The sequence below is a fragment of the Mesocricetus auratus genome, unplaced genomic scaffold (assembly GCF_017639785.1).
Source record: "Mesocricetus auratus isolate SY011 unplaced genomic scaffold, BCM_Maur_2.0 Super-Scaffold_100011, whole genome shotgun sequence".
Classification (NCBI taxonomy): Eukaryota; Metazoa; Chordata; class Mammalia; order Rodentia; family Cricetidae; genus Mesocricetus; species Mesocricetus auratus.
Genome location: NW_024429195.1, coordinates 617,610 through 636,002, shown reverse-complemented (window position 1 = coordinate 636,002; position 18,393 = coordinate 617,610).

The window sequence follows — 18,393 nt, the reverse complement described above, 5'->3', positions numbered from 1 at the left end:
ATGCCACTACAATTTCAAACTCAGGAGGTGCAAAGTTGAATGAGGCAACTCCCCACTTCTTACTTATTCCCTCTCAGTAAACGTGTCTGAAGAGTCTTGCCCATGCATTAGCTCATCTGCTCTTCCACACCCCCCTCAACTCCCTATACCACAACAACACTAGTCTTACTTCCACCTAAGGAGTGTTTTTTTCCCACTCTTTCACCCATATCAAGAGACACCCTATTTGTAACGTGTTTAATAACCCCACTCACAATTTTACTGTCAATCCTTGACTGGTATAGCTCCAAAATATACTTTATGATTCAATGAAAATATCATTTCACTTGGAAGACTTCCTAGCCCTTTATTATGTATTTACTCCATTCCCACCAACCTTGCAGTTGAGTAAGTAAACTTAAAATTGCTAATTCTATGCATAGCTTCTTTACAAGCCTAAAACTCAGTGCGAGTAGTGGTTGCTTGGATTTACTTTTTTAACTTCGAACATTCTCAAGCAAATCCAAATGTTAGCATGGATGTGTGAATAGTGTTGTTAATATACATAGACTACATTTTACACAATGCTTTATATCCTGCTTTTAGCACTTAACAATTTTTTCTTTTTAACTTTGGAGATACCCCTGTTGTCTGAAACCACCTGCTTCCAACTATGGCCAATTCCACTGTGTTCTTCAACCATCGTCTTTGACAACAAGCCCTTGGCCACACAACCTTTTAAACTGTTTGAAGACAAAGTTCTAAAGGCAGAAAGAAACTTTAAGGCTACGAGTACTAGAGAAAAAAAACAGTGAATTATTATAGGAGCTCTTGCTTTCACAGACTTTTTGAGCATTTATGTGCCACAACGGAGCCCATAAGCAAGGAGAAATTTGATGGTGAGAGCTTTATCCTGAAGAATACAAGTCCTGACAACTTCCCTATAACAAATTCTGGATGGTGCATAAATGGCTTCCAGCTTTTCATCTACACTGTCAACACTGAGTGTTTGCTTGGCAAGCATATAGTCTCCAGGAAGGTGAAAACGGGAATGAAAATTGTGGATACTTTTTTGCACCTTAGTGCTAGCTTTAGACAACTAGAGTACAATGAATTGTGTTTATGTTAACCATCATACCACCACCTCTATTGTTCAGGTGAGCCCTTGACACCACTTACTGTAAACCCATAATCATTGTACTTTTGATGAAATACTTTGGGTTTTGTATTTTTCCTGATCCTCTTCAAGTCAAGCATTCTGGCAGGATCAGTCATGAAGAAAAGCTAGATAACTATATATTCGGTTAACATATTCCTTAATCAATAAAGTTTTGCATTATTTCCAACCTTATGCTGCTACAAAGTGAATAGAATTTCTGGATCAAAAGTTATATTATATTAATATACACATATATACATATGTAGATAGAGATACTCTACCATACTTTTCATGGCTGTTTGATCATGCTTTTGCTTTAATAAATGTTGTATTTCCCTGTGTCCTATTATGATGTAACAACCCAATATTCTGTTTTTTATTTATATTTGTTGCCTGAATTCTATCACATATTTTCTCAAGCACTAAAAAGTTCTTCAGTGTTTAAAACTGCATTTGTATTATGTATATGTGTTTGAGAATGCCTGTATGTTACTATATCAAATAAGTATAATGTCCATTAGAGTATTGTATTGTGTTATATATAGCACAGTATGGCATTGGCATGTAAAGAGACAAACTGATCAATGGGAAAATAGAGACTCCAGAAGTACATTCAGTACATGTAAAAGTTCAATATTCAATAAAAGCAACATTCTATTCATGATAAAATATTGACATGACATAGTGATCATCTGAAAACATATCAGGTTAGTCTTTTAACTCACACCACATTCAAAAATCAATTCAGATAAAAAGTCTGAAAATAACACAAATTGCACAACATATATCAAAGACTATAGTTACTGCTAGTATGGAGCCTTATAAATGAGGCAGAAAATCTGGGAGTTTTAAGAGTTTATAAGTATCTTTCTTTATTTAACTGAAAACACATATAGTAAAAGATGGAGAGATGGCTCAGCATTTAAGAGTACCTGCTTATGTTGGAGAAGCCCCTGGTTCAGTTCCCACATGGTGACTTACAACCATCCATAACTTCAGTTCCAGGGAATCCAATACCCTCTGCTGGCCTCAATGGTACCAGGCTCACATGTGTTACACATACATTCAGGCAAAACACTTCTTCACACATTAAAATAAATCTAGAAAATAATTCAAGATACTAAAAATAATACTATCTTCAATACAGATCAAAAATAAAAGGTTAGTGTTTATATGGTAGAGAAACAACCCCTTGTAAGGGGAAATAGTGTTATGGTTTGAATCAGCCATGCTATTCCTCAGCTGATAGCTCTTTTTGGGGAGGAGCCTTTAAGAGTGGTGCTGGATGATAACTAGTTCCTTCGGGGAAGCCACAGCAACTTAGACCCAGCACCTGGTTCTACTGCTGTGCTCTGCTCTCTGCTCCTTCTTCTGTCCTGGCTGACAGTCACTGCACACATTCCCATCACAGGTGCTGAGTAGTTCTGCCCGGCTTGCCCTGCCAAAATGGACTGAATCACTTAGAAATCATGAACCAAAATAAATTCTCCTCCTTTAAGTGGTTGGCTAGGTATTCTATTGCAAACATAACTCAATGTAGGAACAAATAAAGGGTGTGTTTATATTTACATATTCATATGCATACATATATGAATGGATAAAACTGCAAAGTAGCCAACTCAAATGGTCAGCAAGCGTGAAAAACAAATACTCCAAGTCACTGTAATAAAGGGCAATGTAAATTAAAAGAAAATCTAATTCCAGTGAATACTCACAAAATTGCTGGGGGCAGAGCCTCAACGCAGCAGCGTCCTCTGGGTTACTCTCACTTCCTCTATTATCAATCATAATAGAGTCTGTCAGGCACTCTCCCAGCACTCCCAGCCCAGAAATACCAAGCACAACACAGTAAGGACCATGTCCAATTACTGAAACATGTATTCCTGGTTTATTTGAATTTCACCTTTTCTTTGTGTTCTATATGCACCTATACAGATGTATGCACACATTTAACTGTGTCACTGTCTATATTTTGCATGTTGATTCAGTTAGAGGAAAAACGTAATCCAATTACAAGTAGAAATCAGTTTGTGTACTGAAGAAACACTTGTAGTAAATATCACAGCCAATGAAGTGTATTATTACCTATATACATCTTTAAAAGTATTTAAAACTACTAACTATAGGTTTCTTTTTTAGAATTGAACAGGCCATAATCATCGCATGATCATTTGAATGAAGACGGTATTCTATAAATAGGGAAACTAATTTAATTTCAGCATTCTTAAACTTTTAAAACTTTTCAGTTTAAGACTAAAAAAGACACCCACTCCTTTCATGGAATTTTTTAAAAATTACCTAACCAACATTTGAACATGGAAATATTACAGGCACATAAACTAGGTGGTTGACTACTACTTTACACACTTTATGGGCTTAATTAAAATGGAAACAAAATAATTTGGCTTTTTAAATTCATTCTACTTTAGGACAGCATAGCACAGCACAAACATGGAGCCAGCATACAACATCAGACATCCACTAAATAAGCCCACCATGCCACATCTGTCCTTTGTAAACACGACAGCAGCAGGTTCACTTACAGATGTTCCCATTTCTCCCTACGTGTCATGATTTTATCTCTTGCGTACAGCCCTCTGCCCGCTTTCCTCTTCCATTCCTGTGCTTGTGGAGGGATCTTAAGAAGGCAGTCATTACCACAGGTTAAGAGCTGGGAGGTCGCGTTAACGAACGTACAGCCATCATTTCATCTGGGAAACGTTCACTGCTCTTCGTCCCTCTTAATCTGCACATTGAGAATTTCTGCTCATTTCATACCTGCACTCAAATGTTAATTATTGTCAGGTTGAAAGTAGTGTGTGAAAGCAGGGCTGTTTTCTCCCTTATTTTTCCTTCCCTAGATAGTTAGAGACCAAGAGGCACTAAAGAAAACAGTTTTACTTTTATAACTCTTAGCACTAATACAAGAAATGATATTTTGTTTCTCTGTGCTTCATCCAGCTTAGTTCAGATGTTTATCTGATTAAGGACAGAAAAAAATAATTATAATTAGTGTTTAAAACAAAAGTATTGTTCATCATTACATTTGCCTTTTAAAGGGAAGGACTGCTTTTCTCTTCCCAGAAGCTTGTATTTTCAACACACATGTAAACCCCAACCATGAGTTTTGTATGTTTCTAGCTCCTTCATTGATAGTCTTGCTTGTTTTTTTTGTTCTTCCAGTTTACCTGTCTACTCTTATTTGGTGTTTATATTAAGTTGACTATCAACATGAAGTGGTCACAGATATAAGAGTCTTCATGTTTAAAGTTAACTTTAAAAATAATAAATTTTTAAATAAAAAACAAAAGTATTGTTATGTTTAATTGTATAAACACAGTATCAATGATAGGAAGGTAAGTGTAGCAATTGGTAACAGTAACCACATACATGAATGTATTCTAGTCCAATCTCGGGAAACCTGAAATTCATTGTCAGTTTTATTTTGCCTATTATACCTTAAAATTTATTTCTTAGATTTGACCAACATTTTGGCCACAGGGATATGAGGATACCACCCTTTGCAGTTACATGCGAATTACTTAGAAAATGTCCAATAGGGGTGAGTTGCAATCACGTATGAGTTGTTTTCTTTAGTGATGTGATTAAAAAAAACTTTTATTTTGAAATTTTAAAAAGTATCTAATTACTATGGTCAGAACAAAAAAAAATATCATCTTCATTTTATATCACAACCACACCAATTTTCCTTCTCCTGAAATCAACATGTAGTTGAAAACAGTCACAACAGGTGTAAGCAAGTTACACATATTGTGTGGGATACTTATAGGAAATAGTAACAAGTGCCTAGACAGACAGCTCAGTGATTAAGAGCACTAGCTGTACTTCCCCAGATCCCAGGTTTGGTTCCCAGGACCTTCATGGTGGCCCATAATAGTCTGAAGCTCCAGTTCCAAGGAATCCAGTGCCTTTTATCTGGCCTCTGTGTGCACTGCATGCATGTGGTGCCCAGACATACATGCAGGCCAAACACTCGTACACATAAAATAAAAGTTAAAAATGGCATTAAAACAAGAAATAGTAATTGATGTCAAAAATTGGATATATAGGAGGGGACGGTTGCTCGGTGATAAAGTGTGTGCATAACATGTGTGAGGCCCTATTCAATTCTCAGGACCACTTAAAGCAAGAAATTGAAAATATATTTTTATAAGAACAGAAAATACTTTGTCTGAGTCCCAGAAAGATCTTATTTTTTTTTAACTAGAGGTTTTGGATGTGTAGCCCAGGCACTCCTTGAACTCGGGACCCTCTTGCCCCCCCCACTAAACACACACACACACACACACACACACACACACACACACACACTACTGTGGCAACAGGCACCACCATGGCCAGAATATCATTTTAACTGAGAATAATCAAGCCATGCATAAAGTTGCCTAGGGAAGTAATTAGAACAGCCTTTGCTCATTCAGGACTGAGAAAGTATCCTCTGATGATTTTTAAACTGTATAAAATTAGATATTATTTTATCTTGAGGTTGCCAGTGTTTTACACTAAGGATGCATTTTTGTAACATAAATTTTCACTGATTTCCTATTTAAGACCCAGAAATTTCTTACTACATATTCAGCCCTCCGATTTGTACACATCTGCTCATAATGCTTCTATAATGCATCTTCAAGTGCACATTAACTCATAATTAATGAGAAAAATGTCCTAGAATCTCAGAAATACAAAAGTCATATGTTACAAGGGAATATATTGATTTAACAGTATTTCCATGTTTGTGTGAATGATTCATGAAGTTAGCAGAAAGAACAATTTAAACAACCCATAAAATATCTGTAAATAACAAGAGAGCAACAGACATGTACTGGTAGGAATTGAGAAAGTTGGAACTATGTAGAAGATTTTTTTTAAATTTCCATGTGTATTATTAGCATCTTAAAATGGGAATTGCCATACTTTTATTAAAAACAGAACATAAATTTGAGATTTTACTTATTCAGAAGGAATAATGCACTCTGCTGTGTCTGATATATATTGACATGTCATTTTAAATATTTATGCAAAGAAAGCAGGACCTACACACATTTGCTCAGTCTCTGCTTGACCTCTGACATAATACCATTTCTTGACTGAGAGTCATTGATTCCAAAAGTATATGCACTCATTAGTAAGGTATATCCTACTGAGTTTAAATCATGTATCCTAAACAATAGCTCTCTGGATTCAAATCTACCTTTTAGGTGACACTAAAATGTAACCTTAATAATGCACTACTACACATATGAATTTCTTGTGCTTTCATTTAAGATATTATTGGATTCTTTCATTTATTAAAAAAATGAGTACAATGTTCACTACTGAATGGTTGTAATTTGATTAACAGAATATTCATAACACTTCTAAATATAACATTGAAAGTAGAAAAAGTGCAGTCTTGATTCTGGAGAAAAACAATTTTGACATATTTTCAAAGTATGGATTCTAATGTGCGTATCTAATAGAAAGAACATAAAATTCCCATTTAGTAGTTTAGAACAAAACGGACACAAATAATAACATTGTTCATCCAAAGTAACCCTAACTGTATAATTTTAGATTATAAAGAAAAAGTATTCCCCATACTAGCTAATTATCACTCAGCTTCAAAAGAATGGTACATATCCAAAACTAAATGTTTTCCATCCTTTGGAAACAATACAAATATTAGTGATGGCTGACATAAATGGCCTTTGCTCCATTTAACATTTAATCAAGTAGTTAATATTAAAACTGGAGACAGAAAAGATGTGTTGAAAGCAGTTACTTGTATATTGAGATTTGCAGAAAAACTACATATGGTTTCCATTGTTCCATAGCCAACATTTTGGAATTTCTTACAGAATGATATATTTACATTTTTCAAAACTGAAAATGTCTGCCTTCTTATTGAAGTTTACCATATGTCAAAACACTTCAAAAGCTAAATATTTTATATACAAAGGGGAAAATGACTAATTTATAATGTGTATAAGATTAACCATAGGAAATTTAAGAATGTCAAAATCACTGTGATAGCTGTCAGTTAATTAATACTTGAATAATCCTTGATAAATCATAAGGCAAGTTTTAATTCATGTGACTCTGAAACATGTCAGTAATAGCCTCCGACAGTTTGCTAATTCAGAAGTTTACTTGCAAAAGTCACTAAAGTAACTATATTTTAACCAATGCAAAGACACTCAATATGAGATCTTCATATTTCTGTAATTGATATCATCAGCAAACATGATGACCTCAGGGGTTAAATTTAAAAAGTCCATTGTTTATGTGGAATCTCCTTTAACGTGCTCCAAAAATTAATCATCAGCAGGCTTTCTCTGTTTATATACATAGAATTGACTCCCCAAACCCCTGAAAGGAAATATTATTAAGCACAGCTCACCTACATCAGTGAGATGACAGACATCAGTGAGATGACAGAAGCACCAAAAACATCAGCCTGTATCTGAAAGCTACATGAGTCAACTTACTGTACACGGAGACACTTTCCTGTAGGCATGCTGTAGCAAGCATAATATCCATTGAACACATGGCAATGGTGGAGAACTGCAAAATGCACCTAAGGAAGAAACAGCTAATGACAAAGAGCAGATAAGTGGATGCTTCAAACTCAAAACTTATACCAATCAGCATGTCTGAATACTGTCTCTCCCAGGATATGAGCAAAAGTGGCTAGCATGGTTTGCTTGCATAATTGCAATCATCATAACTGGGAGGTTATAAATGGATCTAATCCAAGTGAACCTGGAGTCAGGAGGTGTTACCTCGAGAAGAATTAAGTATCAGGTCTCTGTTTTATCAAGATTTGGCAAATAAGGTTGAGAGGGAGAATTTGAAAAGGTAGCAGTAGTAACCAAGAGTTGACTTCTTGAGAGAGCTGTAGTTCTATCAGAGGAAGGAGAGTGGATGTTCTGTGTTTGGACCTGGCGAAGCATTTGATGCATGGCTTCATGAAGAGTGACTTGAAAAAAATTAGTCCAAATTGACTTGGATCTGATCAGAGTCACACAGACTGAAAACTGCTTGAAGACCAGTAAGCGAAAGATCATAACAAATGACCATATATTCATTTGGGGTAGATGTCTGCCACCGAACTGGTGGTGTTAGATTTGGTTCTAGCTAATGGTTCTATGAATAGATTTTTCTTCAAAATAAACAATTTTAATAGATTTTTCAAGTATAACTGCATTGAGAGGCTGTGCCCATGGAATTGAAGCCAATGGCTTTTCAAATAGAAGAGTTCAGTACACAGGAAGTAATGGGGATTTCAGTTGATGAAAATATACAGCAGAAAATAAGATTGTGACTGTAAGAATAACAGGATTTTTTTAACCAGAGATACCAAAACTTGCAGTGCAAGTGAACATTGTCCTTCAAAGAATTTACCTTGAAAAACCCAGCAGTCCAGAAAGAGCTACTTTTCAGGATGTTTGGGGAATTCATCTTTAAAAATAGCCTTAAGCAAATCAGTACCAGTAACCTTTAGAGCTCTCTATGAGCCATATAAAATGTGTGTCTTATCACAAACTGCTCTACTTAATTTTTCCTTATATTTCATTTGTAATAAAAAATTATCCTCCCTAGCTTCTTGTTCAAACAATGCCAAGCAGCCTTTAGCTAGCTCCAACCTGAAAATCATTCTTATATAGCTCATATTTGTATCAACTAAACATGTGAATAGATACATGATTTCCACAAAAAAACAAAATTCTACTAAGTGCTTGCCTCTACTATGGGACTCTTAGAAGGTATTGTAGGAACTGAGCAATGGCCCTTGCTTTCAAGGCATTCACACTCTGTTAGAAATAGACTAGCATGTAAATAGTTATAGTATAATGACATTCTGGTGGATATATATGCTGAGAATTCTACAACAGCACACAGGGGATCTGGATAGCTCAGTTTGAGAATACATAGGAAAAAATCCAGTGCTGAAATTTGAGCTGAAACATTCAGAGGAACTAGAAAGACCCAAAAGTGATGTTCTAGCAGAAACAAAAGTTTTAGAATCCTCTAGTATTGGGGATCTGACATTAGCTCCCAAAATGGGGAAAGATTTGGTGGGCAGCTTAGCTAATGAAACAGAAAAAAAAAATAGTGCAAAATCAACATAGACATCATGCCATAGAGTTTGAATGTAACTCTCCAAGCACTCTGGAACTTCTGGAAAGTGGGGTGGGGGGGAGCCTTCCTGTGTGCTTATCTCTGATTGAAAGAATGCTACTCAGTGTTGTGAGAGAATAATAGGCTAGTGGAAAGAGAAACTGGAACCATGGGAAGCGCTTACAAGGTTATTACAGTGCCCTCTGAGCAGAATTCAGCCTTCACCTGGCCACTAACAACCTTTACAGTGATAAGGTAGCTGTGGTCACTTCTCAGTCCTTACTGCCTCTCCCTTGATACATTGTCTTTCACTTGACTTCCAGTAATGAATGTTCTCTTGGTTTCTCCAATCTTCTTTAGCTGATGTCTACTCTTCTCCCCAACTTCTTCTTGACGTGGCACTCTAGGGCAACATGTTTCACCCTCTTTGTTCCCTCTCTCTGCTCATTTTCTGAGTTACACTACATCTCATAGTGTTGAGAGCCTTCTAAACAAATCTTAAGCAATTCTAGTATACATCAGTGTGATAGCAGATACCTAAATGGTCATCTGTACTCATTGGGACGTTGAAAAGCAGTCAAATGAATTATAGTGAGTTCCATAAATTATGAGCCAGACTCAGTGGTGTGTGTCTGTAGTCCCAGCATTTAGGAATACTCAAGCAGGAAGATTGCTGAGAGTTGAAGGACACCCTGGGCTATATAGGAAGATTCTGTTTTTAAAAAAAGAACAAACTTATGAATCTCAACATATAAGAACAGAAAGTAAATCTGGGATGATAAAAGAGTGGTATTGGTAATTGCACATGAAAGTCAGAGATAAATGGGAACAGAAAAGGTTAAGATTTGGATATGATTAAAAGGTACCAGTAAAATATTTAGTAAATTGTGAAGGAAAAATAGAGAAAACCAGGACTGGAGAAATGACCCAGTGATTAAGAGCACTAACTTCTCTTGGAGAGGACTGGGGTTTAATGGCACAGCACCCTCATGGAGCTCACAACTGCCTATAACTCCAGCTCCAGGGATCCAGAGTGACCTCCACAAGCATGCATGTGGTGTATATTTATACACACAGACAAAACACTCATTTACATAAAATAAAAATAAATCACAATCACAAACACACAAAATAGCTGGGCGTTGGTGGAGCACACCTTTAATTCCCCCACTCCAGAGGCAGAGGCAGTCAGATCTCTGTGAGTTCAAGACCAGTCAGTTTGCAGATTGAATTCCAGAACAGCCAAGACTACACAGAGAGACTCTGTCTCAAAAAAACAAAGTAAATAAATAAATAAATGAGTTGGGTGTAGTGGTAAACACCTTTTGAAAGACCCCTTACCCAGGGCCTCCTAGGAAAAGAAAAACAAGGCCAGGCTGTTGCCTAATGAAAAAACCCAGACCAGGTGCCTCGCCCAGCTGGCAGGATGTCAAACAGGATCTGTGGTCACCAGAGCAGTCATGGGACCCGGATAATAATTGCTGAAGCGTGCCAGGGTCTTTTATGTGGCAATACCAGGACACCTAGTCCTTGGCAACTACCCTGCCCCCAGTTGTATCTATGATCACCATAGTAGTCATGGGACCCGGATAATAATTGCTGAAGCATGCCTGGGTCTTTCATGAGGTAATACCAGGAAACTTAGTCCGTGGGAACTACCCCTACCCCCAAGATGAGCCAATGAAATGCCTGTTGCTATGCTGATACTTATGTAACCATTAAAACTCTATAAATATTGTGCTCCCTGCAAGCCCGGTATGCTCTGCACCGGAGTTGCAGTAGCATCCGCAGGCACCTGTGTACTCAATAAATCACCTCTTGCATTTGCAGCCAGTGGTCTGGCCCTGGTTCTTGGGCAGAGGGTTCGGTTCAGTGCCCGGCGCTTTGATGCCGAGGTCTTTCACTTTAATCCCAGCATTGGAAGGCAGGTGGATTTCTGTGAGCTCAAGGCCAGCCTAGTCAACATAGTGAGCTCCAAAACAGCCAGGGTCACATACTTAGACCTTGTCTTAAAAGAAAAAAAAAAGATAAGACAAGAAGAAAAAAATTCAGTAGTATGAAGAAGACATATATATCATGATTATAAATACTCAGCTAAGCTGGAGAGAAGGCTCAGTGGTTAAGAGCACTGGCATCTCTTCCAGAGGACCCAAGTTCAATTCCCAGCATCCACACTACAGCTCACAGTTATCCATAACTCCAGTTTCAGGGAATCCAACACTCTCACACACACAAACACACACATGCAGGCAAAACACCAATGCAAATAAAACAAAAAAATAAATAAATAAATCTGCCAGGTGCTGGTGGTACACGCCTTTAATCCCAGCATTTAAGAAGCAAGGACAGGTGGATATCTGTGAGTTGGAGGTCAGCCTGGTCTATAGAGGGAGTCACAGGACAATCTGAAGGCTACACATAGATACCCTGTGTCAAAAAACAAAAATGAAATAAAATAAATCATTGTAAATAAATAAATTCTCAGCTATAATATAATAGTTTTTTTTAAAAAAAGGTAGTACTCAAAAAACTGCTGAGTAGTGCTGAAAAACCAACCACTGCTGAATAGCACTGTCTCTTTAAAGTAGAAATGAACTCTTAGCCCATTTCCTAAAAGTGTGATCCCAGAAGAAGACTCCAACACTGGGTACTGCTCACCACCCAGAGCCAATCATACCATTTCCCACGTTTTACAGACATTGAAGACATCCCAGCTTCCCTTTACTATCTTGAGTAGCTGCTAGAGCCTGATCTATAATACATGCTTGGGTGCTTACCGAGTGCTTTGAATTTCATTCATATAATTATATTTCCCTCCTTGGACTCAGGTATATATTTTTATTGTTTCATTTAGCTTTTAAATTATTTTTAGTAAACATTGAACCAAAGGCTTTGGGCAAGCAAAGCATGCATTATACCATTGAGATGTAGTCCCCAACCCCTCTCCTTAGATTTAAAAGAAATATTAATGGGTGGTTTTATATATTTACATATATATATATACAGTTATATAAAATTATTCAGGGGCTCTGGGGAACTGATGTCTTCTATGAAGCAAGAGAATGCTGCCCAAGTCATTCAGTCATTCCAAGGAAAATCCTTATTATTAAAGTAGCACATGGGGTGTGGAATATTTGGATACCCTACAACTGGATGAGTACGAGCCTTCAAACTTTAGCCCACTTGATTGCCTCCTTGTCTTTACTCTTCCTGTATTTGCGACTTGCCTTGCCTTGCAGCCCTACCTCATGTCAACCAGACCTTCCTTTTCCTTAGCACGACTTCCAGGGATGCCAGACTTTCGGAGGAAGGCACGAAAGGGGGTGTCTGGCAGACGGAAGCGGGAAAGTGGAAAGGCTACAGGGCACAGATGCCTGCGAAGTGAGGAAAGGAGTTAGGTGCTGCCAGTCTCCTGGCACGGGTGCCTCAGAAGGAAGAAGGATGGAGGACTAACTCGGTGAAGTGGTAAGTCTCTCGAGGTGCAAGCATGAGAACTCTTCCTAGAGTGAGCAGAAGAGGAAAAGTGCTTTGCTGCTCCCCTAGCACCAAAGAGATGACAAAGGGGATCATGTGGTGTTGCCTGGTTGACTTTTCTTCTCTTTTGTCAGCTGTCATTCCAAGCTGTTAAAACGCATAGCCCTTGGGCCCACTGAACGGCAGTTATTCTCACTGGCGGGATGAGAAGAAGGTGACTTGGTGGCAAGGGGCTGTGGGTGGAGCAAGAATAAACCCATCTCGTTGCTCCAGTAACCTCTGGGTTTTACACGTTATTCTGCCACACCTTACTGGACTTAAGACCATGGTAGCCCTGGTAAAACAGAGTTCGTGGTATGAAAGATGAAACCAGTGCTGCGCCCAACTCCACTGCTTTGTCACAGAGACAACTGCAAACACTCTAGAAATGAATGTTCACTCTGCCTGTCAGGGCCTATTTATTCTAATTTCCCACACTGATCTTGGAAAACTACAAGAAGGACCAATTACCCTGAGTTGGTCAGAGCCTCATTTGTACTCAATGAGGAATCACGCACAGGCACACAACTCACCAAGAGCACAACTGGTGCTGACTATTAACCCAGATCAATAGTCTCAACAGAAAAGGTCAAAGGTCCAATGGGCTCTGGGAACCCCAGACCACATTACTCTCTACCTTGACCAGCTTGACAGACAAGCTCAATTGCTCAGGCTGTTCCCTTTCAGTGGATTGCAAAGAACTTCTGAGCTTAAACCTAACATTCCTTCCTTACATTAATGCTACCAGCAAAAGCAAATAATAAGGAAGAAAACCACAAAAGCTTCCCTGGCTGACTCAGCTTTTATGAAAGAATGAACATTACTTTGCAAATTCATTTTTGCAGTAATGAGAGATTTGTAAAGGATTCCACTATCGGATGTCTGTATGACTGATAGGAGAATACTTTAGGATGTGACAAAAGCATCCCAGACCCAATTGTTGGAAGCCTCTTACTACTAGACAAACACAGAAGCATATCATACACACTAAAAAAAGCATATGTGTACATATATATGTGTATATAAAATGTGTATGTATACAAAAAACATACGTGTGGGTGTAAAAACAGAATCATATATACATATCCATTTCTATATACACACAGTATGTGTATATGCCTAAATATATATATGTATTTGTTGTATATATACATTAATATGTATATTAATATACATATGTAACTAAAAACTTCCCTATATTTCTTTTTCAGAGGAGTGGCTAGGTTTTTTTCATGTTTTTTTATTTAACTTTTTACACGTGTCACTCTTATTTCCCTCTCCCTCCACTTCTTCCCCAAGCACCAGTCCCCCAACCCCTTACCCCCACTCCATCCGCCCTCTGTTTTCAGCCTGGACACATGGGGAAGAACCTTTGAAAATCTCTAATGAGTGGCTAGGTTTTTAAGACAGGGTTTCACACCATAGCCCAGACTGGTCTGGAACTTGGTATATAGCCAAAGATGGCCTGGAACTCACAATAATGGTCTTGCTTCTGCCTCACCCATGTAGTGTGCTGGAATTACAGGTATGAGCCACCATGCCTGGCCCTATATTGTTCTTCAATTGCTGTTACAACATGTTGTTATAGATGTTGTGCCTTAAAACAATACAAATTGGGCTAGTCATGGCAGGACAAGATTTTAATCCCAGCACCCGAGAAACAAGGGCAAGCAAATCTTTGTGAGTCTGAGACCAGCCTATTCCACACAGAGAGTCCTAGGCTAGCCAGAGCTACATTGTAACAGTCTGCATCAAAACAAAACACACCAACAATAAACAACAACCAATCCAAATCAGTTACATTACAATTATGTGGTTTAAAAGCCTGACACTTGTTTCATTGTATTAAAATCAGGAGTAAGGTGGGGCTATATTCTTACATTTTTTCATCTTCAAGAGACTATGTGCATTGTTTCCCTCCTTCAGCTTCAAAGCCAGGGAAGTCTAGTTCTCATGTGGCTAGCATTCTCTCCAGGAGTCACAAATCCTGTGACTGTCCTCTTTGCCCTTCCTCATTCCTCTTTCAAGGGCCCTGGTAGTCATAATGGGCCTACCCAAATAATCCAGAATGCTATCCCCCATGTTAAGGTCAACTTATTCACAAATGCTCTTCCACTATAACCGTAAATTTCCTCTTCCCAGGTAGTCCAGCATATCTCCAGATTACAGGAATTGGGAAGTGCATGTCTTGGCAAGCCACTATTGTTTCACCTTAAACTTACAACCATCAGAACACCTGCTTCTCTCTTTCCGAAGCTTCTCACCTAACTTCTTCTGTCTGAAAAGTGACTACTGGGAAAGACCAAGTTACCATAGATGTTACACGAGCCTTAAATGAAACACAACTGCTGACAAGTGAAAATTTCAGCAAACGTGTTGTACATGAGACAGATAATTATATTTTAAGCCAGCAATGCCAGCGAACATAATGCAAAACAATGCTGCACAAGTACCGAAAATTTGGATAGATTGATAGACCTTTTAAGAGTCATTTTTAAGGGCAGTTTATTTTCTTCTTCCTTTCCACTAAAGCATATAAGATGTATCCAATAAATATGCAGCAGAAGGACAATCAATCTAATATCAAAGTGACTACAGAGTTAATGCCAGGGCTTGATTTGTGTGCCGGCATTCCAGAATATAGAAGTCTGAAGGTCAGAGACTCTGGAGAAACTCCACACAAAGAAAATCCTTGAGTCACTAGGTTCGAAAAAAGAACCACTCATGCTATACAAAGGGGGAGAACTAAATTCGTAATTGCTCAAAAGTTCTAAACATAAGATGGACAAGATTTGAAGTAAGCTTTATCCCAAACTTCAGAGCATACAACGTCATATACATAAATGATATTCATGGTAAGGGTTTGGAATAAATAGGTATACTATGCCCCCCCAAATTACTCAATCTCCTTCTAATTGCAGACTAATTAATTACAAATCTTTTTATGTAACAATATGGAAAGGGTACATAACAGAAATATCGTAGAGATGGAAAATTGTTGAAACCCATTGCGTACCAAGCATGTAATACATTTCACTTCATTGGACCCTCACAACCATCTGAAAGATGTGTGTTATAGAATACTAACAAGACATTGGTTCTAGGAGGAAAAAAATACTTAGAAATTCACGTCTAAAATTTATGACTAAGATTTGACTCAGAAATACTTGCCTTTAAAGATTAGCTGTATACCATGCCAATATGCTAACTCTGAAAAAAAGATGTATTAAATAAAGAGTGCTTTAAAGCCAGACAGATAGTGGTGGCACATGCCCTTACTCCTAGCACTCAGGGAGGCAGAGACAGGCATATCTCTGTGAGTTCATGGACAGCCTGGTCTTCAGAGCAAGTTCCAGGATGGTTGCACAAAGAAATCCTGTCTCAAAAAGCAAAAACAAAAAGTGCTTTGAGTACTACATATATTTATATTAAACAAAGGGTAATGTTAATAATATAATTACATGTTGGCACTAAAAAGAAGTCCTTCTTAATTTAGTGTACAATAAGAACTCAATTGTTCATCTTACAAATCTTTACAGTAGTAAATAAATGTTCCTTACTTAGTGTTTTATGTTTTCAAACTTCTTTTAAAGATTCTTATTAGCAGGCTTTGCATCTTTGGGGCATTTAACTGCTAATGCTCTACAAATCTGGGCAGCCAAGGAAAACGCAGATGGTCCCATGGAACACAAACCACAGCAACATATGGTATACATTTACTTCTAACAAAGTGTGCTTCTTAACCTCTGGGTGTCCCTCCACCATTCCTTTATAAGGCTACTCATTCCTAAGAAAGGTTCAGTTTGCAAAAATGGGGCAGCAAGTCCCACATGTGCTGTGCGACCATTCAGATGTACAGAATATGTCTGCATATGTGTAAGCAAGTACATTTAGCACATGCTTCCTGGCAGTACCTTATGCATCCATGAGCTGTCTCTAGAGACAGTAAGCCCCTTGAGGGCAAGTGCCACACCTGATATCTTATTTTATTAGTTGCACAAGGTAGAATAATAATATTATCCTTCATATGTGTAATGATGTGTACTTTATAGATTGCTCTTGTATGGAAGTCTCCTACCTACATGGTGACATGATGTCATGTGTTTTAGCATTCATGGAGGCTAAGCGATTAGCTAAGATCACAAACTAGTACATAAAAATCTTGCTCTGGCCATAAAAGGAGATTGTTCCCTGCTTATCGTGTACTACTCTGTTTCTAAAATTCTCAACACACAGTCAATGCTTATTTGCCTCTTTATAAAGACAACTATTCTTAAGTAGTTAATATACAAATTGTAAGGCGCTTTTTTAAGAACTTTGTAAGCATTAACCTGCTTAATCCTCCTGCTTACTCCGTGAGACAGACGCTGTTTGTATCCCTTTTCACTCAGAAGGAGAATAAGGAACAGAAAGAGAAACTCAGCCAGAGTCACAGGGTTGGTCAATAGCAGGCTTCAATCCTGGAAGTGAGGGTTCCTGGATGTGGGTTAATCACAAACTACTCTGCTTGGGTAGGAGCAAAAGAAGACCCTTGCATGTGAGCAGTGTGTGCAAAAAGAAAAAGGAAGGACTGCTTACTCCTCTCTGTGATTTATTTGGTTATATTTTAAATCCTTCCCTCATGTCAATAGAACTCCATGTAAGTACTATACTAAATTTCATGTACTGAAGGCGTATGCTGAGGTTACCTTGACTGACACATAAAATACCCCAAATGAAATGCTCAAAGACTTGACTTGTTTTTCTTTTAATTTTGTTTCATGAATTAGGGACATGAACAGATTGCCTAGGCATCAGAAATGCTATCTGCTCATATCTGTGGGTCTTAAGGATTTGTATATTTCTTACATAAGAATATCCCATCTGATATATTCACATGTTCACTCTATACCTGTACACTTGAGCTTTAAAAATTATTTAATCCTTTTGTTCCTTTCATTTCTGACTACTTTTTCTTCAGTCACAGGGCTTGCTTTCAATATAATGTTTAACACATTTTATGTTTGTATGCTTTTATTTCAATTGTCTTAAAAACATGCTAGCAAACATCCAAACATATTGTAAAGACTTAGAATTCAAAATGTGTATACATATATCAACAAGAGTTATGAATTATGTATACTCCAACCTTATATAAATTAGATTTTGAAAAACAAGCATCACAGTAGTCAGGCAGGTCATAATAAGACATTCCATGTGAAATGTAAAAACTACCTTGAATAAATTATCCATAAGTTAATGCTCTCATTAGAATGACATATTTATTATTTCTGGGTTTCAGATGTTGCTTTAATGCATTTTGACTAACTGTTATAATGGCACATTAAGAAACCATTTTAGGCCTTTCTCCTCACAGTAGAATTTGCAGCTTTATTTATGTTTGAACTAAAATAATAAAATGTTTAAGACAATCATCAACTTCCCCATGTAGAAGACATCATTTTCTTCGGCCCAGAAACATTTAATTAAACCAGGATATGACTTTAGTAATTAGTCTTGAACAGAATGACTCTAAAATTAATAGCCAATTGTAAGACTTTAAAAATTGGGAGAGTGACAATCAAAAGTGCCTTAAATGCTTTGTTTATGGGATGAAAAGGAGTGATCCTTTAATTCCCTGC